The sequence below is a fragment of the Anomaloglossus baeobatrachus genome, chromosome 1 (genome assembly GCF_048569485.1).
Source record: "Anomaloglossus baeobatrachus isolate aAnoBae1 chromosome 1, aAnoBae1.hap1, whole genome shotgun sequence".
NCBI classification, from domain to species: Eukaryota; Metazoa; Chordata; class Amphibia; order Anura; family Aromobatidae; genus Anomaloglossus; species Anomaloglossus baeobatrachus.
Window position 1 is genome coordinate 241,227,799 of NC_134353.1, and position 26,292 is coordinate 241,254,090.

Below are 26,292 nucleotides of genomic sequence, written 5' to 3' on the forward strand. Positions count from 1 at the left end.
CATCCAGCCGCCATAGGCATCCATTGAAAAATGTGCCGCATCGGCCGAATGCGGCGCGATGCGTTTTTTTTTTGCCGCACGAAAAAACGTGCCAGGCAACGTTTCATCCGGCCGCCGCATCGGCTAAGGCTACTTTCACACATCAGGTTTTTGCCATCAGGTACAATCCGGAAAAAAACGGGTAAATCGGATCCGGTACCGCATCCGGTTTATCCCCATAGACTTGCATTGTAACCGGATTGTACCTGATGGCTTTGCGTTGCATCCGTTTTTTTTCAGATGCGGCAAAATTTATCAAAGCGGCGGCCGGAGGCAACGTGTCTTGCAACGTTTTTTTGTCCGGCAAAAAAAAACGCATCGCGCCGATACGGCGTGTTTTACAATGAAAGCCTATGGACGCCGGATCCGGCGCAATGCGGTAAAAAATGGATGCGGCTACCGGATCCGTTTTTGTAAACTGCGCATGCACCAAATTAATTAATAAAGCTGATCCTTCAAAAAAAAGGATAAACCGGATGCAAACCGTATCCACCGGATCCGGTTTTGTACGCATCCGGCATAACGGATCCGTTAAAAACCGGATCCGGTGGATACGGTTTTACATTTTTTTGCCGGATCCTTTGGATCAGGAAAAAAAAGGATTGTGCCTGAATGCAGAAAACTGATGTGTGAAAGTAGCCTAAATCTGCCGCATGCGGCAAAAACCGGATGGAACGCAAGGCCATGCAGCACAATGCGGCACTAATTAAAGTCTATGCAGAAAAAACGCAACCGGCAGCAAAAAAAACGGTTGCGAATCTCCTGCAAAGTGCCGGATTGTGCCGCATTGCAGAAACCGGAGGTGTGAAAGCAGCCTTAGAAGGGTTAAAAATGAAAAAAAAAAAATTTGGAGACCACATCACATTTGAAGTGATTTTAAAGGGAAACTATCATATTGAAAAATGCTATTAACCTGCAGATATGGGGTTAATCTGCAGGGCAATAGCATTCTGATCCTGCCCAGCGCCTGTGCATTAAACCTTGCTGCCTGGAGGAAATTAACTTTCATCCTCCTGGCAGTGTTCAGGTTTCAGTCACCGCCTTGTGTAAGGAGAGTGGCTGCAGCCACTGACTGACGGCCACTCTGCATTGGCGCAGCTGTCAGTCAGTGCGGGGCGCAGTTACAGCCACCACTCTCTACACAGAGGGGTGACTGAACCCACACCAATGCTGCCCCTGTGACTGAAACCAGAACACTGCTGAAAGGAAAAAAGTAACTTTCCTCCCGGCAGCAGGGTTCAACGTGCAGGCACTAAGGCTATGTGCGCACGTGTGCGCTCTGCACCGCACCGAAAATGTGCGCTTCAGAGAGCAGCTGAAAAGCTGCGTTCTGAAGCGCATGGTGCCGGCAGATTCGTGCGCTCTGCATGCTGCCTCTCCCTATAGACAGCATGCAAACCGCACGGAAGAAGTGACATGTCACTTCTTAGAACGCAGCGATTCGGCAAGGAGCCGAATCGCTGCGTTCTAACATGCCACGTGCGCACGGCCCCTGCACAATCTCCATAGATTGTGCAGGGGACGCAGGACACATGCAGTTACGCTGCGGTGCAGAACGCAGCGTAACTGTATGTAATACGCACACGTGCGCACATACCCTTACAGGTCCAGAATGCTATTACCCTGCAGATTATCCCAATATCAGCAGGGTAATAGCTCTTTTCCACAATTTTCCCTTTAAGAGATCTATGTGACTGAAAATACCCAAAAGGCATTGACTAAGATCCAAGTAGGACAAAAACGTGTGGCTTTTTGCTCTTTCTATACCTCTGTACCTTATTCACTTTGTTTTTATGGATCAATACATTTTTTTTTCCACCAAGAACATGTTAAAGCCAATGTGCTTTTGCAGCCTTTTTTTATTTTCTCGCTGCTTTCTATGGTAAAAAAAAAAGAAGAAAGACGCTGAAAGAAACAGACAATCCCAGATTTAATAGAAGCTACAGATTTCATATTGTGTGCGCGAGATTTCTAAAACCTCACAGCTTTTACTAGTACAGTAAAAAACAGCTGCAAAGACCCAACGTGTGAACACAGACTTAGGGGTACTTTGCACGTTGCGACATCGCTACTGCGATATTGTCGGGGTCAAATCGAAAGTGACGCACATCCGGCGCCAGTAACGACATCACAACGTGTAAAGCCTAGATGCACTGATAAACGATCGCAAAAGCGTCGAAAATCTGTGATCCGTGTAGTGTCGGTCATTTCCATAATTTCGCTGCAGCGACAGGTACGATGTTGTTCCTCGTTCCTGCGGCAGCACACATCGCTGTGTATGAAGCCGCAGGAGCGAGGAACATCTCCTTACCTGCGTCCCGCCTGCAATGAGGAAGGAAGGAGGTGGGCGGAATGTTTACGTCCTGCTCATCTCCGCCCCTCCACTTCTATTGGCCACCTGCCGTGTGACGTCGCTTTGACGCCGCAAGACCCGCCCCCTTAGGAAGGAGGCGGGTCGCCGGGCAGAGCGATGTCGCAGGGCAGGTAAGTGCGTGTGAAGCTGCCGTAGCGATAATATTCGCTACAGCAGCTACCACAAGAGATGGCATGTGCGACGGGGGCGGGGACTATCGTGCTCGGCATCGCTACAATTGGCTAGCGATGTCGCAACGTGCAAAGTACCCCTAAGTGTATGCAGCGGAAACATCTCCATCAAAAATGCATTCCTTGGCAGGAAAAGTGTTGTGTAAGATACATGAGCTTTTATTGGTTTCTTCTCTATTAATTTGAATGGGTGAAAAACGCTTAAAGAATTGACTTGATGCAGATTAAAAATACTTCATATCTGCAAGGATAAAACAAGCCACAAGTGCGTGAGATTTCAGTCTCATTCACTTTGCGAGTAATGGAAACTGCAGCGTTTTGGTGCAGAATTCTCTGCTGAAAATACACAATGTGTGTACAGACCCCAAAGATATGAAAACCTTCAGATGCTCCAATAATGTACATCAGCCCATATTTGCTTGCTGATATTCCTTCTACAGCAAGAATAAAAGGACACCCATGGATTTGACATAGCTTGGAGATTCTGAGATCCAAAAGCGGTGTCAACAGGTTATCCCACTGAAGTCAATAGAACCATTCAAAGATTGTGGGGGTCTTCACACATGCACTCCCACTGATGACATTATTTGTCTCAATGGCATTAGCTCTCATACTCAAAGAGGTGAGACTATGAGATCCATCTCAATAAGGGCTCATTCAAATGTCCATGGACATTGGGCCAACCTCGGACACTCGCACTCTCCTGACTCGAAAAACAGACACATATCACACTCAGACACAGATATATAGAATACATATAGAATGCACATAGAAATCAAACGTACATATTACAAATAAAAAAATAAATAAATTAAAAAAAACACGGGCTCCGGCGTATTTTTACCGTCCAGCCAAGGTAAACACACAGCGGCGGCCCAGTATTCTCAGGCTGGGGAGGGCGAGGGCCAGGGTTAATGCCCCCCCTCCCCCCCCGCAGCCGAGAATATTAGCCTGCAGCTGCCCCGGGACTGTCGCATCCATTATGCGACAGTCCCGGAGTGTCCCCGGCTCTTCCAGATTGCCGTGATGCGGTGGCAATCCAGATAATAATGAATTAATGGCAGCGGATTGCTGCCACTAAGTCCAGGCTTAATCATGGCAGCGTCTATGAGACAGCTTTCATGATTAACCCGTAAGTATAGTGAATAAAAACACACACAGAAAAATCCTTTATTTTAAATAAAACACAAAAAAGCCCCCTCTTTCACCAATTTATTAACCGCGACTGACACACACTTACTCAATGCAGCCTCGTAATGAGACTGCAGAGGTAATTACAGGTAATTTCTCACGGTCGGTAATGTGAACACACTACCGCTCGCGAGAGCTGCAGCGTGTTGTCCTCACAGGGACTCTATCTATTGATTGATCTGTCCTCTATCTATTGATTATCTAGCCATCTATCTATCCTTCTATCTATTATCTATCCATCCATTATCTATCCCTCTATCTCTCTATCTATCCATTATCTAGCCATCTATCCTTCTATTTATCTATCCATTATCTATCTATCCATCTATATGTCTATCCATCTATCTATCTAGCAGAAGAAAATGACCTTTTTTTTTTTCTTCAATGTGCTTTATTGCATTGAATGCATTAGAACACGTACCAACCCGCAGAAAAAACGCACCAAAACGCATGCGGATTTCGGTGCGGTTTTTTTTTCCGCGGGTGCGGAAATCTTTCAGAGCCTGCGGAAATTTCTTAAGAAAATTCCATTTTCTAGTGCGCACAGGGCCTTATGCCCCAACAGTTCCTCCACACAGAATAATGTTACTCATAGTCCACACACAGTATGATGCCACTTCCACACAATATGATGCCCCAGTCATCCCCACACAGTATTATGCCCCCACAGGTCCTACACACAGAGTAATGTTACACACACACACACACACACACACACGGGATGATAAACTGCCCCACACACAGAATATATGATGCCCCAGTCATCCCCGCACAGTATTATGCCCCACATGTCTTCCATATGGAATAATGTTACCCATAGCTCCCACGCACACACAGGATGATGTCCGCACACAATGATGCTTCTGTAGCCCCCCACACTGGAAATCTCCACAGACCCACCTACAGAAACATACACAGTATGTGCCCACAATAAATGTATTGGAGCCTGCCATTCCCTTCCTAGCTTGGTATTTTCTGTAGCCCCAGTCAGTGCAGGTTTTGGGCTGATTAATAACTGGGATTAGAAAGGGTGCGATGTGCACTTCAGAAGGGGAAAACTGAAAAGATAGAAGGTGTCTGATCAAGAGTCTGTATGTGCGCACGCTGTGTTTTTGGGTTGACAACAAAACTGCACCCTCTGGCAGACTGACAACTGTAAACACTGTTTGATAAAAAAAAAAAAAAAAGTGGTAAAAACACATGCGATTTTGTTAATGTGTTTTTTAAAGGAGAAAAAAAATATATGATAGCATAGGTAAAAAAACAAAATTTTCTAAAACCAGTCAAGATACAGCAGACAACTGGGGGCTGATATTATTAGGGTGGTAAGGCCATCGCTATTTGGCCCTTTCTAGGCTAACAATAGCAGCCCACAGCCGCCCCAGAAGTGGCAAATCCATAAAATGAGCCAATTCTGGTGCTGGGCCAAGCTCTTCCTGTTGCCCTGGTGCGGTGGCAATCGGAGTAAGGCGTTTTTTGAAATGCAGCAGGGATGGTTTTTTTGTCGCAAAAACGAATCCGTTTTTCATCCAATGCATTTTCAATGGACTTGTGGTAACATGCGTTCGCATGCGTTACTGTCCGGATTCCGGTGACTTGCTGTTTTTTAACTTTTTTGAAAAACGCAACATGTTGCACTTGCGTCCAAATACTGGAGGTCAACGGATCCTGTACATTGCGGCCATTGGTGCAATGTAGTTCAATGGGCGCCTGATCCTGCTTGTGGACTTGCGGTTGTATCCTTTCTGAAGGATCCGGTTTGGTGTACTGAGCATGCTCTGAATCTGCATCTCTCGCTCTCTCTCTCTCTCTCTCTGCAGTCACCTCAAATTCACTTCAATCCACGCCCAATACAGCTCATTTCCAATCACACGACTCAAACTGCAAGTTATAGGATCCTGTAAATAACACTTGCGTTTGCATGCGTTTATCAATAATTTAACAGGATCCAGTCACTTGCGGTTTGCATTTTTTTGCCTGAAGAAAAAAAAAATGCTGATGTGAAAGCAGCCTAATAAGGAGTTAATAACAGCCCACAAATGCTACTAAGCCCTAGCTTAGTGATGGCAGGTGTCTATGAGACCCCCCCCCATCATTAATCTGTAAGTGAAAGTAAATAAACCCATACATCCAAAAAAATCCTTTATTTGAAATAAAAGACAAAAAAAGCATCCTCTTTCACCACTTTATTCACCTCTCAAAAACCCCTCCAGGTCGAACGTAAGCCACACGAGGTCCCATGATGCTTCTAGCGCTGCTACATCTGACGCTCACAGTGAGAACCATAGAACATGATTGCCCGCTGTGAGCTCCATGCAACAACAATTGAAGTGAATTGCGGTATCAGCGGTGACGTCACTCAGGTTAGCCATAGCCACAGCTGGAGTCCTGCACCTGTGACAGCAAATCACCCAAGTGACTAAAGTGAGCAGCATGATCAGCGGTGCCGACATTTAGGTGATATCCAGTCACAACTGGAGTCCTCCAACTGTGACCGCAAATCAGTCTGCCACTGAAGTGAGCCTCAGGTGGAGGACTAACCTGAGTGACATCACCGCTAATAGCGCAGCTCACTACAATCACTCAGGTTATTTGCTATCATAGGTGGAGGACTCCAACTATGGTTGCAGCTAACCTCAGTGATGTCACTGCTGATAGCATTACTCACTTCACTTGCTGCATGGAGCTCACAGTGGGCAGTCATGTTCTATGGCGTTCGCTGTGAGACTCAGATGTCGCAGTGCTGGAAGTGTCATGGGACCTCGTGTGGATTACGTCGAACCTGGAGAGGTGTTTGGAGAGTTAATAAAATAGTGAAAGAGGATGCTTTTTTTGTTTTTTATTTCAAATAAAGGATTTTTGGGGTGTTTGTGTTTATTAACTTTCACTTACAGATTAGTAATGGGGGGGTGTCTCAGACACCTGACATCACAAACCTAGGGCTTAGTGGCAGCTATGGGCTTCCATTAACCCCTTATTACCCGGATTGCAACTGCACCAGGGTAATCGGGAAGAGCCGGGTAAAGTCCCGGGACTGTCGCATCTACTTCTAGGCAGCTGCTGGCTGATTTTTTAGGCTGGGGGGCTCCCAATAATGTGGGTCTCCCCAGCCTGAGAATGCCAGCCCTCAGCTGTGAAGCTTTATCTTGACTGAGTATCAAAATTTGGGGGACCACATGCCGTTTTTTAAAATTATTTAACTGTACGATACAGACCCACCCACCGACGGCTGTGATTGAGTGTTATGGGTGATAAAAACGCAAAAACAATTAACATGCTGCTTATTTTGTCAAAGATTTTGTCAAATATTTGACAAATAAAATGCTGACAAAACCCCCCCTGCGACAAAAACTTGAAAAAAACGTGACATGCGCACATAGCCTTACTGCGACATGCTCGTCTCCAATGTGAGGCGACACGACCTTTTCTTTCTTTTTAGGGAGATTAGTAGCATATTATCCCCATAATCAGGGATGTGGATGTTTAGTTATTACTTAGTCAAGTAGGGGTTAACTTATGTTTTATTCCTAGAGGCAGAGGCGGACAGAGAGCATGTGCAGCTGCACAGGCGTCCCAATTGGCCACAAGCAATAAGCCATGTATTGTCACTCTCCATCGGTCCTTCAAAACTATAACTGATTTGCCAGTATCTATGGAAGAGGACCCCAGGTTGTAGTATTTGTCCTTTCCTGCCTGGATGTAAAGGCTTAGTCACATTAGACAGTGTAACAGGGTATGCGGCAGAGCAGTAAGGGACGCCAGGCCAAGGAACAATCCAAAGGGCTTTATTGGAACCACAAAGATAAAAGCACCAAACAAATATAAATCCTTAAAGTCTGCAAGGAGTCCACAACAAAACAAAAGATCCAGGGGCACCTCCCGGTATTCCGATGCCAGGGAAAATAGGGCAATGGTCCTTATATGAATTCCTTGAGTCCAACAGGGTGAACAAAACGCAATCCCACGTGGCCACTGATCTCCAATCTGTGACAGTCCATACACAGGCTCTAGGATCCAGCCTCAGCAATAGATCCTAGTCCTTCTCCAGCCAAGATCTAACTAACTGAACTAACATGGGTCTCATTGTTCTTCTCTCCTGGGATCAGCCCCTTAAGTGGGCAGAAGAGTCCAACTCCGCCTGGACACTTGATACATGAATGGACTTTAGAAGCCCTGGCTCTTTCTTGTTTACCAAGTTGTGGATTGGAGAAGTCCCATGCTGAGAAGAACAAACAATCCCCCACCAGTAGTACATACAGGACAGTCAAGGAGAGACAAACTATTATACCATGAGCAAAGGCGGGGGAGGGACACACTGTTACACACAGTCTCATAGATAGCTTGTGAGCACGGCCCTCGCTCCTCTTGGGATCTCTTGAATTATGATAATCTGTGATGTCTATATTATTGGTACAAGTATCTTTGATTTTTAAAGTGCTGCAGAAGGCGTTGGTCTATAAAAATAAAAAACTATTATATTATTATACAGCAAAAACAAAAAAAACCCCAGGAGAAGCGGACTTCACTGACCCCGTTTTTGCCTGCTATTATGTAGCACAATGTACATTGGTTTTGGCTTCTTTACTGTCTGGGCTGTATTCCTCTTTGTCCTAGGCTTTTGCATAGTTGTTCTGATCAGTGCCCGGCTACATCCATCCTGACAGGTGTCAGTAAGCTTCAGCTGCCCTTTGACAAACATTGACGCTGAAGATGTATACGGCTTTTCTGGAAGTAAATGTTACAGAATGAAAAGTGACAAAGTGCCCTCTTACAAGAAGCCGGCAAATATCCGACTTCAGCAAATCCTCTGAAAATCTACTGGAAATCACAGCTGTTCTACAAATCAGTCACCTTTACACCGCGCCACTGTCCGGCTCTGTATTATACAAGTACAAGGATGGATACTGGTTGTCATATGGTTTGCTTTTTGTTATTTTCAAAACTCAGGCAAAATCTGTTTTACTCCAATTATGGAAAAACACTATTAAACCACAATTTAGAAATACGCTCTATTGTGTCCTGTAAAAGAAGAAGAGCAGCACTGAAACAGGCCAAACGTTCTACCAGAAACAGGGGAGGGTTTAAGGGGAAGGTGTGGCGGCTTTTTATTTTTGTATTAATAATAGTGATTATGAAATAAAGTATTTTTAATACAAAATTAAACTCACTGTTTATTAAGTTTTTATTTAATTCTAGTTTTACTGAAGCACTGGGGGCCATCTTGGATTTGCTGTGTGTGTAACAACAGTTTCTCACTCCTTTATGGCAGCCCCTGTGCATAGACTGATAGCCGGACTCCGACCCCTAGGCTTATTTACAGGAGAGCTCCCTGCTGTGACCTGTTTGCGCCCCCTGGGCTGTCCAGATCACAGCAGAGGGAGGAGATCAGCGCCATCTTTCTGCAGCTCACAGCGGTCAGACTGCACAGACAAAAACAAAGAACCATTGCATCCAAATAAAGGCCCGTCCTAATGAAATAAAGACAGACACCATTTTGTTGGCAGATATCGGTCACAGCTTTACTGATATATTATTATTTTACAAACTTTTCCAAACTCATTAAAACTTGTAAAACATATTTTATAAACTTTTTTCAAACTCTTTAGAACTTGTAAAACATAACTTGACTCCAGGTGAGAAGGGACACTCTACCACAGGACCAAGGACTTCCGCTCTCTCACCAGAATGCTGTTGACACATGCTGCTGTGACTTCACTGTACAAACATTTAGAAACTGTTACCAAAAAAGAAAAACAAGTAAAAAAAACAAGCATTAACAATAGGGAGGGAGAGCTGCTGCCGGATCCTGGGATACCAGGGGAAGAGGCCGGACACAGGCCCAGACCCCAATATATAGGTAGAAATTACACCCTATAGGTGGGATTGGGAATTCGGGAGGGGCCAGGACGGAGTCCCCTCCCAAACAAAGGAAGAGCAGGGCCTGGATGGGAGAGGGGGCTGGACAAAAACAGCATTGGGGTTAACCCCTTGCTGCACAGTCTGGGGCAGTTTCATTATGCACTACACTGCCCACCAGACTGCACAGACAAAAACAAAGAACCACTGCATCCAAATAAAGGCCCGTCCTAATGAAATAAAGACAGACACCATTTTGTTGGCAGATATCGGTCACAGCTTTACTGATATATTATTAGTTTACAAACTTTTCCAAACTCATTAAAACTTGTAAAACATATTTTATAAACTTTTTTCAAACTCTTTAGAACTTGTAAAACATAACTTGACTCCAGGTGAGAAGGGACACTCTACCACAAGACCAAGGACTTCCACTCTCTCACCAGAATGCTGTTGACACATGCCAAGGAGGAGACCAGTCTCAAACTGAACTCCGACCCCCACCATTTGGAAAAAAGGCTTGCTCCAGGCCGCCCTGGATCATAGATAAAATTGTGTCCAGACCGATATCTGCCAAGTGCACACCATCTTGAAGCATTAACCTTCGGTTGTCACCTCCCAACTAAAATCATCGGAGCAGACAACTGCCTGCTGATGGCAACCACCTCCAACAAGACCTGAGCCATCTCAGGCCTCCAACCCAACCACCAAGTAGTTCGACAGAGTAGAATCAAAGATTGCGACTGTTACCAGCTCTCTGAACAGCCCAAAACACGTAGAAATGGCCAACAATCCAAAAACCTTTTTTTTTTTTTTTTTTTTTTTTTTTTTTATAGCAGTGCCGAACCTTTAAAGAAATTAACTAAAGTAAATGTGCTATACAATTGGTTACTTCCTGCAATAAATCGTGCGATGCATATCTGACAAAAAAAGCAGAGCGCAATTTACCAATATGCACTGTATATCAGAGTCTGATAAGACCCGCCCTGGCAGCCTCAGTGGCTGCCACAATGAAAAGGAATGAGTCCCAAAGTGATCAGGGGGTGAAAAAAACGGCAAGCGGTGAGGCAGCACCGAAAAAAGGAGCGGTAAACTGGTACCTAGTAAGGGGGGAACCATCCTAATAAACTAACAGTGAGGTACCAGTAGACCGACGAACAAAAATTCCATCAAACGCAAAGGGCAGGTAGGGCCAGGGGAAGGAACAGTCTAATCCCAGAATCTCTGGCCACTTGGTCAGTTTGGGCTCCTGAATGCGGATACCCATGAAGGATCAATAAGTAGTATGGCACACAATTGAAGGCAACAAAACTATTCTTGGACGGTGTGGCGAGCTCGCTGACTCTGAGGGCCCAGAAAGGCCAAGTTAAAGGTTGTGGATAACAGGGATATCTCCCGTGGGATTGAACAAACAGCCTGCATAGTCGATTAACTGAAGAAGCATCAGGTAAAAAATTGGGATGCCTCTTATCTATGGATTGGTGGGACTTAAACCAGCCATTAAAGGGATTTGCAAATAACAAAAGATTTAGTAACGTAGAACATCCCATCAAAAAATGAAACAAAATACAAATAAATGCTTCTGGGCTACAGAGGCGAAAGAAACCAAAGTTATAAAGGTGCATCAAATATTGGAGGGTAACCTCCGAACAGGTAAAGTTATCAGAACCGAGCTACCAGCATACCTATACCTAACCACTGTTTCACGCCTATCCATAAAGCTGGCACTTTGAAGGGGGATCTGAAGTCCTAATCTCTGTCAGGAGTTGGTCCCGACAAGATCTTGCAGCGGTGTGGCAATGGCAACCCACCGGGCTGGCATTGGGTACCAGCTGAAAAAATCCTGCAAACAGAAACGAGACAATCAATATGGAGCATTACTCTGAGAACCCGCAGCCCATGCTCGGATCCAAATGTGTATTGTATGCAGCGTAACATCAAACAAAATATTACAGTTGGCTAGTGACTTGTGCCATAACTCCACAGCAATGACAATAGGGAACGATTCTGAAAGGGAAAATTAGCAGTCAAACAAAAAGTTAACAAGGTGAGGGCCAGGTGCCCCGGCACCACTGATTGCCAAAAAAACAGCGCTGAAACCATCAGAAAAAAAAGACGCATTGGTGAGCAAAAATAAAACCTGGTTAGACACCACAGAACACATGTTGAACATGCACTCATTAAAGGTGAAAAGGAATTGAGACCAAATCAGTAAGTCAGAAGTAATACGTAATCCTGTGGTCAGGGTGAAGCGCCCTTCTGGTGGACTTATGAATCCTGTGGTCAGGGTGAAGCGCCCCTAGTGGACAATGAGAGGCGGTGAACTGCATTTGGTGCAATGTAACTTTCCTGTAAAGACACAAATACTTATAACTATACTATGCCTGTAATTCTAATTAGCTCGGGCTGTAATTCTGACCTCTCTAACGCTGCCGTTCAGTAATATAACATCACATAAGCAACAAAATTGTCCAACAGAATTACCAATTAGACAAAGTGAATGTATTTTCATGGTATGTAGAAAATCCCTTTAAGATTGCACCGTACAAAAACAAAACCCACACTCAATTGAAACAGGGTCTGAATCTTTCGTGCCCTACGTTTGTTTGGGGGCAAAGGGACAACAAACTCAATATCAACTGAAAAAATGTCAAAAATTGTTTGCATTCATCGAAGTCACTAGAGCAATTAAAGAAAATCATCAAGTAGTGAGTGACAAATTTTGAGACCGTCTCACACCACCGCACCCATTGAAGAAATGAAGAGTTAAAAATAATGGAATGACAAAGCATCCTATGGGAAGTAAAGAATCGTAATAAAAATTGCCATACATGCAACAATCCAAAATATGGAACAGTACGGATGAACAGGTAACGGACAAAACACAGATTCAATATCAGATTAAGCAAAAGTGCACTGCGTCCGAACTCCCGTATAAGAGAAATTACACTGTAAAAAGACACAGAAATCAAAGCTTACTCAGGAGGGATACCATGATTAACAGACCCACCGTGTGGGTGAAATACAGTAGGTGGTGTATCAATTGAAATTTACCCGGTTCCGTTCCTTTTAGCGACAATAAGGGAGCGATTAGAAAAATTAAATAGAATAAATAAAGTGAAAGAAAAATGCAAAACTGATATGACCAGCCACATCCTTATTGGGATATTTGTCAAGCCACAAGGGGCATCTCTGATACCTTTACCGGGGTTGTCTGAGACATTTGTACCATTTTTACCGAGGACCTTGGAAGGAGGGTGAGGGCATCTAACAGCCAAATGGCTCCGCAGCAAGCAGAACACTCGTGCTAGTATTGCATAACCCAAAGAACTAGAAGTGTCAATCATTAAACAACCAACACGCTCCTGGGCGGCGCACGGCCACCATGGCTGGACCTTGTGAAGCTCCCGGCACAGTGGCCGTGGATTGAAAAGTGGTATACTGGCTTCTGTATAGTCATTAACCTAAGCCAGAAATCCATGGCTTGGACACTCAAACCAATGCCAGGGTGTAGGGGCAAGCCGACGCTGAAAATCCTCGTAATACCAACTACACCCATAACCACCGTGAGTTTATAGGAACTATAAATTAGGTATTGATAAATTAAATTTCAGGACCACGGTCGGGATGTTTCTGACCCAGGACTGAAAAACCTGTAGCCAATTACTAATCGTTCTCGTGACCCTGGGTTTCTTATCATAAGTACTGGGACAAATATAAACGTGACTTAGTCGACATGATGCTATCACAGGGGGAGTATCCATCAAAACACCACCGCTGACGTGATAGCACAAGACCGCCAGGCATCCTCGAAGCGCTCGATCTCTCAAACAATGAAGATGGAGAATGCCACCTTAAGGAGCTGTAATGCCTTAATCCCCCAAGCCTCCGTGAACACACCGGATGTTGATGTGGATGCCATCTCTGGGGAATTCGCCGTAGATACACCACCGCTGACGTGGGAAGGGGCATACCTCACATCCCCGGGCTGTTCAGTAGCAGACCAATTCCTCTGTGTCCTCGTAGACTGCACCATAGATGTTCGTGCACACTCATCAGTCACCCTCGAGACGCTTGAGCCCTCAAAAGGAATTCGAAAAGCGACTCCTACCAGATGAGTGTGAACGCAGGACCGGCTTCTGTGTGTATGGGAGAAGTTCCGTGAAGAATGCCTCAAGCACCTCCTGCACCGGTCCGGCGAGCGACGCTGATCGTGCAGATCCGACCGATGTAAGGCTATGTGTCCACGCTGCGTTCTATCCCTACAGAAATTTCCGCAGCGATCTGAACAGCACACGTGCGCCCCAAACCGCCGCAGAAACAGTCCGTACTGAAAAGCCGATTTCATGCGCTCCGCACGCAGCCCCCCCCCCATAGACAGAGCGGGGGCTGCATGCAGAGCGCACAAAAGAAGCGACATATCACTTCTTAGAACGCAGCGCCCCGGCAGTAGCCGAAGCGCCGCGTTCCAATACGCCATGTGGGCATGAATTATGCACAATCTTCATAGATTGTGCTGGGGACGCAGGACGCATGCAGCCACGCTGCGGTGCAGAACGCAGCGTAACTGCATGATAACACGCCACGTGGGCACATAGCCCAACGCAGAGGGGAAGCGGGACCGATCACTGGTAGGACATAAGCAGGACCCCTGTGGTCTGCAAGGATTTAGACATTGTGAAAGTAGCTGTGGATGTGAAGAAGGGGACAGCTTGGGCATCAAGGGTTAATTGAGAACGTGGCAGACCATCACAGGTATGCAGCACAGGAGGGGAGTTAGGGGTGGGGGGGTGGTGTTCACTATTTGGAGGCTCTGAGCCAGGGATGCAGGCTGGTGAGCAGACACACTGCCCAAAACCTGCAGAAGAGGAAGTGGTGTCATTGTCCATGGCAGTATATGAGGGATTAAAGTAATACTGCTGTGATACTAATTAACTAGAAGTGCTGGGAGCTGCAGGGGAGATGAAGGGGGCGTGGAGCAAACTGTGCTGTGTGAAAACAACAGGGAGGGGGGCTGAGGGAGCAACAATTGTGAGATGTTTATTAAAGCCTGCCTGCAGTGCTAAAAGCAGGGACAGGAAAAGCAGGGATGCACGTGGAGCAGGGGCCCGACGGAAGCACCTAGGTCCTAGGAGAAGAAACACTTCCCCGGCAGGTGCTGCAGCGCTCTGCAACATAGCCTATAGCTGTGACTGAGGAGAGCTGAGCTCTGCAAATAAATGAGCCAGTCATCCCTAACCTTCATGCCACGCATGGGCCTGCAGCGTCTCAAGGATGTGAAGGTCCATCGGGTTTCTCCTGCTTCCACCAGGCAGAGCTGCTGCCGGATCCTGGGATACCAGGGGAAGAGGCCGGACAGAGGCCCAGACCCCAATATATAGGTAGAAATTACACCCTATAGGTGGGATTGGGAATTCGGGAGGGGCCAGGACGGAGTCCCCTCCCAAACAAAGGAAGAGCAGGGCCTGGACGGGAGAGGGGGCTGGACAAAAATAGCATTGGGGTTAACCCCTTGCTGCACAGTCTGGGGCAGTTTCATTATGCACTACACTGCCCACCATGTTGTGTGCTGTACTTTTCTCCGTCACCCGTTCAGCCTGTGTGAGTAGTGTACCGGCGCCCCTCCCCCCCGCCGATGCTACCGTCTCCAATGACACCCCCACGCTCTCCCCCCATGGCCTGTCACCTGTCGGCCTCTGTGAGTAGTGTACGGCCCCCCCCTCCCTCCCCGGCCGCAGAGGGCGTGCATGCAGAGCATTGTGTGTGTGTGTGCGTGTGGCAGAGCATTGTGTGTGCGTGCGTGGCAGAGCATTGTGTGTGCGTGTGTGGCAGAGCATTGTGTGTGCGTGCGTGGCTTAGCATCGTCATGCTGCTCGCTCACACACAGTACATACAGTGTTCACACAGTGTATATAGTATATACACAGTATATACACACAGTACATGGTTTATGGTATATACACATGCTGGCTCCGCCTCCCTCATGTTGCTCGGTCACACAGTATATACACAGTGTACACACGGTATACAGTATATACACTCAGTACACGGTATATATTATATACACACGCTGGCTCTGCCTCCTTCATGCTGCTCGGTCACACAAAGTATATACACAGTGTACAAACGGTATATAGTATATATACACACAGTATATACACGCAGTATAGTACGGTATATGCATACAGTACATGGTATATAGTATATACACACACGCTGGCTCCGCCTCCTTCATGCGGCTCGGTCGCACACACAGTATATACAGTGTTCATACGGTATATAGTATATACACACACAGTATATAGTATATACACACAGTACATGGTGTATATACACATGCTGGCTCCGCCGCCCTCATGCTGGGTGCTTGGTCACACACACAGTATATACAGAGTATACACACACACTGCGTGCGTCCGTGTGGCAGAACATTGCGGGTAGGCGTGCATGTGGCATAGCATTGCTGGACTGGGGCGTGCAGAGCGCTATGTGGGGAGCACGATGTAGCTGTCCTTAGTGACACTTTAGACCAGGGGTCTCAAACTCAGCTGGGTGTATGGGCCGCATATAGAAAAAAAAAAATTGAGATGGGCCGCATTCTTTGCAGGACAGAGTGACATTTTTAAGGATTCATGGGTTTTTTTGTATACAACTTTTGGATCCCTTTTTTGCTTGCTTATTATAACAAACCTGCACTTTTTTGCTTAGTTAAAAAGCATTTTTAATGGGAAAAGAAATCATGCTTTATTTTGAATTTTACCACCTTTTTGTAATCTTGTTTTAAAATTAGCAGCATCATATAGTAATCTTATCCAACATCTTGTAGTAATGTTCCCATCTGTGTGCCCTGTAGTAATGTCCCCCATCCTTGTGGTATTCTGCTCAGTAGTATTGTGCCCATCCTTGCGGTATTGTGCCCATCCTTGCGGTATTGTGCCCATCCTTGCGGTATTGTGCCCATCCTTGCGGTATTGTGCCCAGTAGTATTGTGCCCATCCTTGTAGTATTGTGCTCAGTAGTATTGTGCCCTGTAGTATTATGCTCATCCTTGTGGTATTGTGCCTAATAGTATTATGCCCATCCTTGTGGTATTGTGCCTAGTAGTATTGTGCCCATTAGTATTATGCTGATCTTTGTGGTATTGTGTCCTGTAGTATTGTGCTCATCCTTGTAGTATTGTGCCCAGTAGTATTGTGCCATCCTTGTGGTATTGTGCCCAGTAGTATTATACCCATCCTTGTGGTATTGTGCCCAGTAGTATTATACCCATCCTTGTGGTATTGTGCCCAGTAATATTATACTCATCCTTGTGGTATTGTGCCCAGTAGAATTGTGCCTAGTAGTATTGTGCCCAGTAGTATTGTGCTCACCCTTGTGGTATTGTGCCATGTAGTATTGTGCCCAGTAGTATTCTGCCCATCCTTGTGCCCTGCAGTATTGTGTCCTGCAGTATTGTGCTCATCCTTGTAGTATTGTGCCCAGTAGTATTGTGCCCATCCTTGTGGTATTGTGGCCAGTAGTATTATACCAATCCTTGTGGTATTGTGCCCAGTAGTATTGTGCCCATCCTTGTAGCATTGTGCCCAGTAGTATTGTGCCCATCCTTGTGGTATTGTGCCTAGTAGTATTGTGCCCATCCTTGTATTGTGCCCAGTAGTATTATACTGATCTCTGTGGTATTGTGTCCTGTAGTATTGTGCTCATCCTTGTAGTATTGTGCCCAGTAGTATTGTGCCATCCTTGTGGTATTGTGCCCAGTAGTATTATACCCATCCTTGTGGTATTGTGCCCAGTAGTATTGTGCTCATCCTTGTGGTATTGTGCCATGTAGTATTGTGCCCAGTAGTATTCTGCCCATCTTTGTACCCTGCAGTATTGTGTCCTGCAGTACTGTGCTTATCCTTGTAGTATTGTGCCCTGCAGTATTGTGCCCTGTAGTATTGTATCCTTTAGTAATACGCAAAAAAAATTGTCCTCACCTTTCCTCTGCTCCCTGCGTGCCCACGATAAGTGTTTGCAGTGTTTTGGATGTAGCATCTTTCAGCTGCGTCCAAAACGCTGTGATGTACAGTACAAACATAGTGAATGGGATTTCTCTTCTGTCTTTAGCTGACTCCGCCCACAGATTAATTCCTCCTGCACGCTGCTGTGTTCTGCCACTGTGTGGGTTTAAAGAGCCGGCAGCCAGCAAAATGCGGCTGACAGCTGAGCACTGCGCGGTCCCTGGAAATCGGTCTTAGTGCGCAGAATAGACGGAAAGTGGACATCACTTCCTTGCATCTGATTGCAGCAGCGATGGTATAACGCAGACAGCTGCTCTGCGCGGCACCACAAATGATGCCACTGTAGTGAAGTCCTGCCGGCCCCGAGCATAGAGCTGAGATCGTCACGGGGTTTGCGGGCCACAACAAGCAGCCTCGGGGACCGCATGTTTGAGACCTCTGCTTTAGACATTTGTGGTCACCAACAAAATGGCTCTGCACTGTGTCCCTACACTTTATTCTCTCTTATCTATTGGAAACACCCAGGTTGGGAGGGGGAGCTGTGACATCCCACACAGGAGAGCAGACTCCACCCACTTTTACAGCAGCTGTAATGTGAGCTATTTCTACAGTAGGATTTCAGAAACTGCTCCCCCTAGTGTTTAAGAGTGGAAAATATCAAACTTTTTATTTTTTTTTAATATTTTGCTCAATTAAAAACAAATAATATTTAAACAAAACATTAAAACATTAATACTTTCCATTTTTTCAGTTATTGAATTTTTTTTTTGGGCACGACACCTTCCCTTTAACTTTAAAGGAAACCTGTCAGGTCACATATGCATTATGACCTACAAGCAGGGTGTTGTGTGGCCTAGTAACCCCTTCCGACCCATCCCTGTGTTGTAATATTGTGAATTATGATTTTATAAAAAAAGGTTTAGAACTTACGTGTTCCCTATGTAAATAGGAGAGGGTCTAGTTCGCTGTGCGTCGCTTCACCCCGTGGGTGTTTGCATGCTTTCTGTGGAATCATGCCCCTGTGGGCGTGATACCATGGATTTACATGAGAGACGTGCACTTATGAGGCCGGCAAGTAAACACCCGGATATGAAGGCTGTGAGAACGGCAAGCGCGGGATCTCCAGGAGCTTTCCGTAGATTTACAGGAGCGACATCACCATCAGCTCCTGAAGATCCAGCACGTGCGTGCTTGCTGTTCGTGCAGCCTTCATATCCAGGTGTTTTCTTGCCAGCTTCACAAGCACACTGCGCATGATCAGAAGACTCCTGCGGTTCCGAAGATGTGCAGTGCATGTCTAAAGCCGGCAAGTAAACACCCGAATATGAAGGCTGTGTGAACAGTAAGCGCGCATGCGCGGGATCTCCAGGAGATGACGGTGATGTCGCTCATGTAAATCCATGGAATCACGCCCACCGGCATGCAAACGCCCACGGGGTGATGTAACGCCCAGGGGAATAGACCCTCTGATCATTTACATAGGGAACATGTAAGTTATAAAATGTTTTTGTTTTTTTTATAAAATCATGTTACAACACAGGGATGGGTAGGAAGGGGTTTCTAGGCCACACAACACTCTGCTTGAAGGTTACAAGGCATATGGGACCTGACAGGTTCCCTTTAAAGGGGAAGTCAGCATGATTTTACATGTTAAAAGGGAACCTGTCTCCAGGTTTTTCCCGATAAAAAGTGCGGATACGCCCTGAATGCCTTGTGTACAGCAGTCTAGAATCCACTCTGTATAACATAAAAAACACCTTTTATTATACTCACCTATGGGGTGATCCGGTTCGGTAGGCATTGTTGCCTAAATATAACAAAAAAGCCTCCTCTTTCACCACTTTATTAAGACCCCCCCCCCCCCCAAACACACAGCTCCGGCGTAATCCACCGAGGTCCCACGACGCTTGCATCCAGCCGCGTCTGACACATAGTACTCAATGCAGCCTCGTAACGAGACTGCAGGGGTAACCACATTACCGACCGTGAGAAATGTCCTATAATAAAGCTGTAATATTTATCCCTCTATTATCTCTCCATCTATCCATCTATGAATTTTTTTATCCATCTATCCATTATCTATCTATTGATTATATATCGATTATCTATCTATGAATTTTTCTATCCATTATCTATCTATCCATCTATTATCTATTGATTATCTTTTTATCCATTATCTATTTTTCTTTTTATCTATCGATCTATCCATTATCTGTCTATCTATCTATATTATTTATTGCTGTTAACATTAAAAAACGCAGGGACCAACCTGTGAAAAAACGCACCAAAAATGCATGCGCTAATCTTTCACTCTCAACAAATTTCACAGGGCCTTAAAGATAATAGGAGACCAAAGAGAACTGCTTATCAAACAGCTGCAGCAAATAAAGCAGCTTCTCATCAAAAGTACAGCAAGAAGCCTAGTAAGTGTCACACTGCTGGAATCAGAATTTCTACATCTGTTTTTTCTACCTTCAGATGTGGCAGCAAAAACATGGTAGATTCTCTTTAAAAAATATTGTTTTTTTCTGAAATTCCATAGTTTTTTTGCCATGGGGGAGCCTGAATCTATTGCACACTCCTTCCCCGTGGGGGGGACATGAATTAGAAACAGCTGGGGTAAAGGAAAGCATTCTTGGAGAATCGCATTGTCCTCTCCTTTTCCCTGCCTCCCGTGTGAGGATCATGCACACAGCAGCACGTATCCGGCTGTCGGAGGCTGTAGGAGGCCGGGACGTGGCATCACACGTATAATAACAGATAGCAGAAAAAGTGTCGCCAAGTAACACCGCCTGTGATTCCTCCGCTACCTGCACGCTATTGGGAGCCGCAAGGCTTTCCTTCCTCCAGGTATAGAATAAATTGTTAGGAAACAGATGGAAAAAACTGACTTCCATAGACTTGAAAGCCAAATGCAATTGTCCTTAAAGGGACGATAGACTGAAAGATTACTTATACATTCACAGCGTTCTACAGACCTCGCCAAGATGAATAAAGACTAAAGGTTGGGAACAGCTGCTTTATTCAGAGGAGAATGCCATGGAAAATCGAAAACTACCCGACTGTCTTATGATAATAAAGCAACAATGGCTTGGTAATGTATGCCGGATGTAACATTTTACACCGATAAGAAAGCAGAACTCTATAGGGCACAACAAGAAAAAGCGTATCAGAAAAAACTGAGCCACAGCCACAAAAAGTGGATTCTGGTACAAGTGCAAGACAGAAAGGGAAGCCGGGATAATGACACCACACCTCCAAGAGAACGGTGCTAAATGTGTAAAAATATAACATACGGACGCTATTCTCACAGCGCGCTGTCCGTGTGCGAACAGCAGACTGACCAACGATAGTCAATGTACACCAATGCAACATAATGTCCGGCAGCCACTCTACTTGCTAATGCTGCAGACAAGCGCACAGGGATGCGCACACACACACACGACTGGTTGAAGAACGCTGCAGACAAGCACACAGGGCCGCACACAGACACCCAACAGGTCAAAGAATGCCAAGAACACTGCAGACAAGCACACAGGGCTGCACACAGAAACACGATTGGTCCAAGAATGGCAAGAACACTGCAGACAAGCACACAGGGCTGCACACAGAAACACGACTGGTCCAAGAATAGCAAGAACACTGCAGACAAGCACACAGGGCTGCACACAGAAACACGACTGGTCCAAGAATAGCAAGAACACTGCAGACAAGCACACAGGGCTGCACACAAAAACACGACTGGTCCAAGAATGGCAAGAACACTGCAGACAAGCGCACCAGGCTGCACAGAGACACACAACTGGTCCAAGAACGCTGCAGACAAGCGCACTGACTGCATACAGGACACACGACTAGTGGAAGAATAGCAAGAACGCTGCAGACAAGCGCACAGGGCTGCACACAAACACCTGACTGGCTAAGGCTATGTGCTCACATTGCATATTTTTTTTGCGTTTTGGTTGCGTTTTAAACTGCACTGTATCAATGACAAACTGCAATGTTTTGCTTCCCCAGACAAGTCTATGAGAAATCAGAATTTCCATGCGCACATTGCAGTTCTTTTTGTCAGCATTTTGTTTGACAAATAAAAAGCAAAATGTTCATTTTTCATTGTGTTTTGTCAATATTATCCACCCACTGACCTCTCGATCTGAAAATGGAATGTCCAAAACGCGGCTAAAACGCAACAAAAACGTGGCCAAACGCATGTGTTTTGATCGTTTTTTTTGTCAACTGCAGTGTTTATATTTGTCAAAAGTCTGCCAGCGGGTGTAGTTTTGTTGTCAAACCAGAACGCAGCATGCGCACATACCCTTAGGCTCTATGCGCACGTTGCCTCATGTCCATGCTGAAAAATCTGCAGCAATTTGGTAGTGCATGTGTCGCGGGCGGAGGAGGGGACGCCGCGCTCTCCTACTGCTGCTCGGGTCCGGCTGCCGCGGCTGCTGCGGCCTGCTGCTGCTCGGTGGCTCGAGCGATGAGCCGGATCCCGGGGACTCTAGCGGCGCTCCTCGCCCGTGAGTGAAAGGGGGTTGTTGGGTGTGGGGATGGTTTATTGTCCGTGACGCCACCCACGGTTGTGGTGATTTGTTGGCACCACCGCTGCTCTGTATGGGGATCCCGGGAAGGATGGTATGGAGCAGCCAGTTGTTGTGTTGCCCCTCCGTGGGTAGGGGTTGGTGATCCCGGGGCCCAGTGATGAGTTGGGAGATGCAGGGCTTGGTGGGCGCAGGGACGCGGGGGCAGCGCGGTGCCTTGCGGCACTGTGGTACTCACTCAGCCTGAGACGTTGACACAGTTTTACGGTAAACCACACGGCTGGAAAGACGGTTCCCACGGACGGCTGCACTTGCTCTCCCAGTAGGTAACGGTGATGTCCCTTTGACCTGCACCTAGCGTTTCTGTGTTGGTAGCGATGGGTTCCCACCGGTAACCCGCTCCCTGGCTTGGATATGGGCCGGAGGAGCCCTACTTTGCCCGCAGACGCTGGCCCCGAGGAACTGGTGCCCTGGCGGTGGCGGTGTTCCTCCTTAATGGTTGGACTTTTGCCTTCAGTCGGGACTTGGTTGTTGGGGTTCGACGTCCCCTTCACTGACGGATTTGGCAAATTATGGCGACTCCTAGCCTTGCCGGGGTCCGAGAGGCCCCTGCCCTGGTGCTGACTGTCCTTCGTATACCGCTCCAGACCGCCGGGCCACTACCCGTCCGCGGTCCTTCCAGCAACCTCCGAGCAGTCCCCCTCCGGACAATCACCGCTGTTGCTGACCTTGCTGACACTGTTCTGCACTTAGCCGGACCAACTTCAGGGCTTTCTAAGCTCACTTTTACTCTTTTCTTCTTTGCTCCACTACCACTTCACTTTCACTTAGCTGTTTACTCCTCTCCGTCCCTAACTCCACTGCTTCCTCTCACTTGACTCAAGCTCTTCCCTGAGCTGACTGCCTGGTTCCTCCTGCCTCCAGGGCTGTGTACTCCTCGGTGGGCGGAGCCAACCACCTGGCCCACCCCCTGGTGTGAACATCAGCCACTGGAGGAAGGCAACAAGGATTTTAGTAGCTTTGGTGTTCCTAACTGGGATGTAGGGTGTGGTGGTGTGATGACCTGTGACCCCTGGCTTGCCCAGGGCGTCACATTCCCCCTTAGCAAAATGCAGACCGTCCGCGGTCTGCCAGTCCAACACCGGTTTTATTTTCTGTAAATGTATAAACGGTAACATATAAAGCATAACATCCCACACGGGAGGCACATTTCTTAAACGTTACTAAACGGTTTTACGGGTACGGTTTCCGCTCTCTCCCACCCAAGCAACCTGGCCCTGATGCTGCCCCTAAAGCCCAGGCAGCACCCCTTGACCCAAGTCCAGCACCAGTTACCCGAGCGGGATCTGTCCTTCCCCTCCAGAGGGTAGCCACCAGTTCCTGTGGTGGCTGGGCCCCAGCCTGCTCTGCTGAGGGCCCTCCCTCCAACCTGCCTCTCCGGAGGCGGCAACTGCGGAAAACGGTACGGTAAAACAACTTATTTACAAGCCTAACTTTTTAAACGGTCCCCACGGGGACAACGGTGTCGGCTCCGGCCGGTTCAATCACTGTTAATTAGGTGAAGTACACGGTAATCATTTTGCTTATCATTCTCAAAACTTTCAAACACTTTTAAACTTTTTAAACTTTCAAACAACACTCTGGTGGTCCCAACGGGGACTGGACAACGGTGCTCCGCTGCCCTACTACAGACCTTCAGCTTCATCCGAGGGAGGGGGTGCAGGACTCACTCTGCTCTCCTAGCTGCCCCGCAGTTTGGCATCTAGGGCAAACCACCCCCTCTCTCCGCAGTGTCGGGTATACTGCACAATATCCCCCGGCATCAGATTACGGCCGGGGTGCTCCTCAGGCAGGTGGGCATTCACATCCCGCCGGGCTACAAACACTTCGGCCTCCAGGCCCGGTTCATAAATAAATCCGTAGCCCCGGCGGACATCAAACCGCCTCACCTGCCCCTCGTACAGCGGGCCCCGGACACGGAACGTGGCCTGGCGGAGATTTTCTTTCTCCCTTATAGCTCGGGCCACCAGCTCGGCCTTCTTCCTCTCCCGCTCACCGATCTCCAGGCCCAGCGGTACCGGCTCCCTGTCCCAATACGGTGCTGCTGCGAGCTCCGGCGCACGGATCAGGCCCCGCGGGACATCCTGGACGTTGCCCACTGTCAGGGCTCTGGGCGGCAGGTCCCGCGGTGTCTTGGCCTTGGGTGCCGCCTTACAGCGACAACCCAGCGCCACCTCGGCCGAGGTGTGGGGGATGGGCACAGGGGCTTTCCGCGGCTGGGCTTTCGGCTCGGAACGGGTCACCAGCTCCGGCTCGGGGAACTTCTCAGGGACTGCCTCCGGTGCAGACTTCTGGGCCTTCCATGGCAGCACCTCCGACTTGCCACGGGCTCTGACTGCAGGTCGGTCCGCGAGGGCGGACGGGCTGGGTATCGCTACCGGTTTCGGTGGTAGCGGGCCTAGTGGCGGGGTCACGGCCTCCGGGACGGGTAGCGAAGGAGGCAGCGGGGGGAGAGGGTTTGGACCGGGTCCCCTCGGGGACATAGGGGCGTGGGTCACTCACCCTCCCTTCCTCCACCTCCTCCTCGCGTCTCCGCACGGTGGCTATAACGTCCGCCATGTCGGTCTCCCACTCCTCCATGAGGAGCTGCATCTTGACCTGCAGCCTCAGGTAGAGCTGCGCGGTACGGATTTCCACCCACGACGCGGTTCCCGGCGCGGGGGCTACGGTGCTTCGGGACGGCATCCACATTCTGCTGACAACTCCTTCCAGGAACAGGGTGACTGCAGAGTCCTGACGTCCCTGCTTTTATAGCTGCTCTCACATGCAGCCAGCCGCCATCGCGTCCCCCTTAGCTTCTTTCTGGCCCCTCCTTTATTGGGGCGGAGTTTTGGCCTTCGCGCCTCTGCTACTCGAGAAGACGCTCGAGCGGGAACTTTTCGCGCCAAGGATGGCGACTTCTGCAAATTTTCAGCCGGATACCCCCGGCGGTTACAAGGCGCACCTCTACCCAACGGCAGAGCGGTAAGATCCTGTTCGTGACGCCAAGTTGTCGCGGGTGGAGGAGGGGACGCCGCGCTCTCCTACTGCTGCTCGGGTCCGGCTGCCGCGGCCTGCTGCTGCTCGGTGGCTCGAGCGATGAGCCGGATCCCGGGGACTCTAGCGGCGCTCCTCGCCCGTGAGTGAAAGGGGGTTGTTGGGTGTGGGGATGGTTTATTGTCCGTGACGCCACCCATGGTTGTGGTGATTTGTTGGCACCACCGCTGCTCTGTATGGGGATCCCGGGAAGGATGGTATGGAGCAGACAGTTGTTGTGTTGCCCCTCCGTGGGTAGGGGTTGGTGATCCCGGGGCCCAGTGATGAGTTGGGAGATGCAGGGCTTGGTGGGCGCAGAGACGCGGGGGCAGCGCGGTGCCTTGCGGCACTGTGGTACTCACTCAGCCTGAGACGTTGACACAGTTTTACGGTAAACCACACGGCTGGAAAGACGGTTCCCACGGACGGCTGCACTTGCTCTCCCAGTAGGTAACGGTGATGTCCCTTTGACCTGCACCTAGTGTTTCTGTGTTGGTAGCGATGGGTTCCCACCGGTAACCTGCTCCCCAGCTTGGATATGGGCCAGAGGAGCCCTACTTTGCCCGCAGACGCTGGCCCCGAGGAACTGGTGCCCTGGCGGTGGCGGTGTTCCTCCTTAATGGTTGGACTTTTGCCTTCAGTCGGGACTTGGTTGTTGGGGGATCGACGTCTCCTTCTCTGACGGATTTGGCAAATTATGGCGACTCCTAGCCTTGCCGGGGTCCGAGAGGCCCCTGCCCTGGTGCTGACTGTCCTTCGTATACCGCTCCAGACCGCCGGGCCACTACCCGTCCGCGGTCCTTCCAGCAACCTCCGAGCAGTCCCCCTCCGGACAATCACCGCTGTTGCTGACCTTGCTGACACTGTTCTGCACTTAGCCGGACCAACTTCAGGGCTTTCTAAGCTCACTTTTACTCTTTTCTTCTTTGCTCCACTACCACTTCACTTTCACTTAGCTGTTTACTCCTCTCCGTCCCTAACTCCACTGCTTCCTCTCACTTGACTCAAGCTCTTCCCTGAGCTGACTGCCTGGTTCCTCCTGC

General features: G+C 48.0%; 2 protein-coding genes across 3 annotated transcripts in view; one reads left to right on the top strand and one right to left on the bottom strand.

Annotated features, from left to right (window-relative positions):
- Positions 1-26,292, bottom strand: part of LOC142310874 (UPF0462 protein C4orf33 homolog) — a 145,926-nt gene that overhangs the window by 97,598 nt on the left and 22,036 nt on the right. The window lies entirely within an intron of this gene.
- The window catches only part of SCLT1 (sodium channel and clathrin linker 1), a 317,891-nt gene that overhangs the window by 30,266 nt on the left and 261,333 nt on the right, over positions 1-26,292 (top strand). The window lies entirely within an intron of this gene.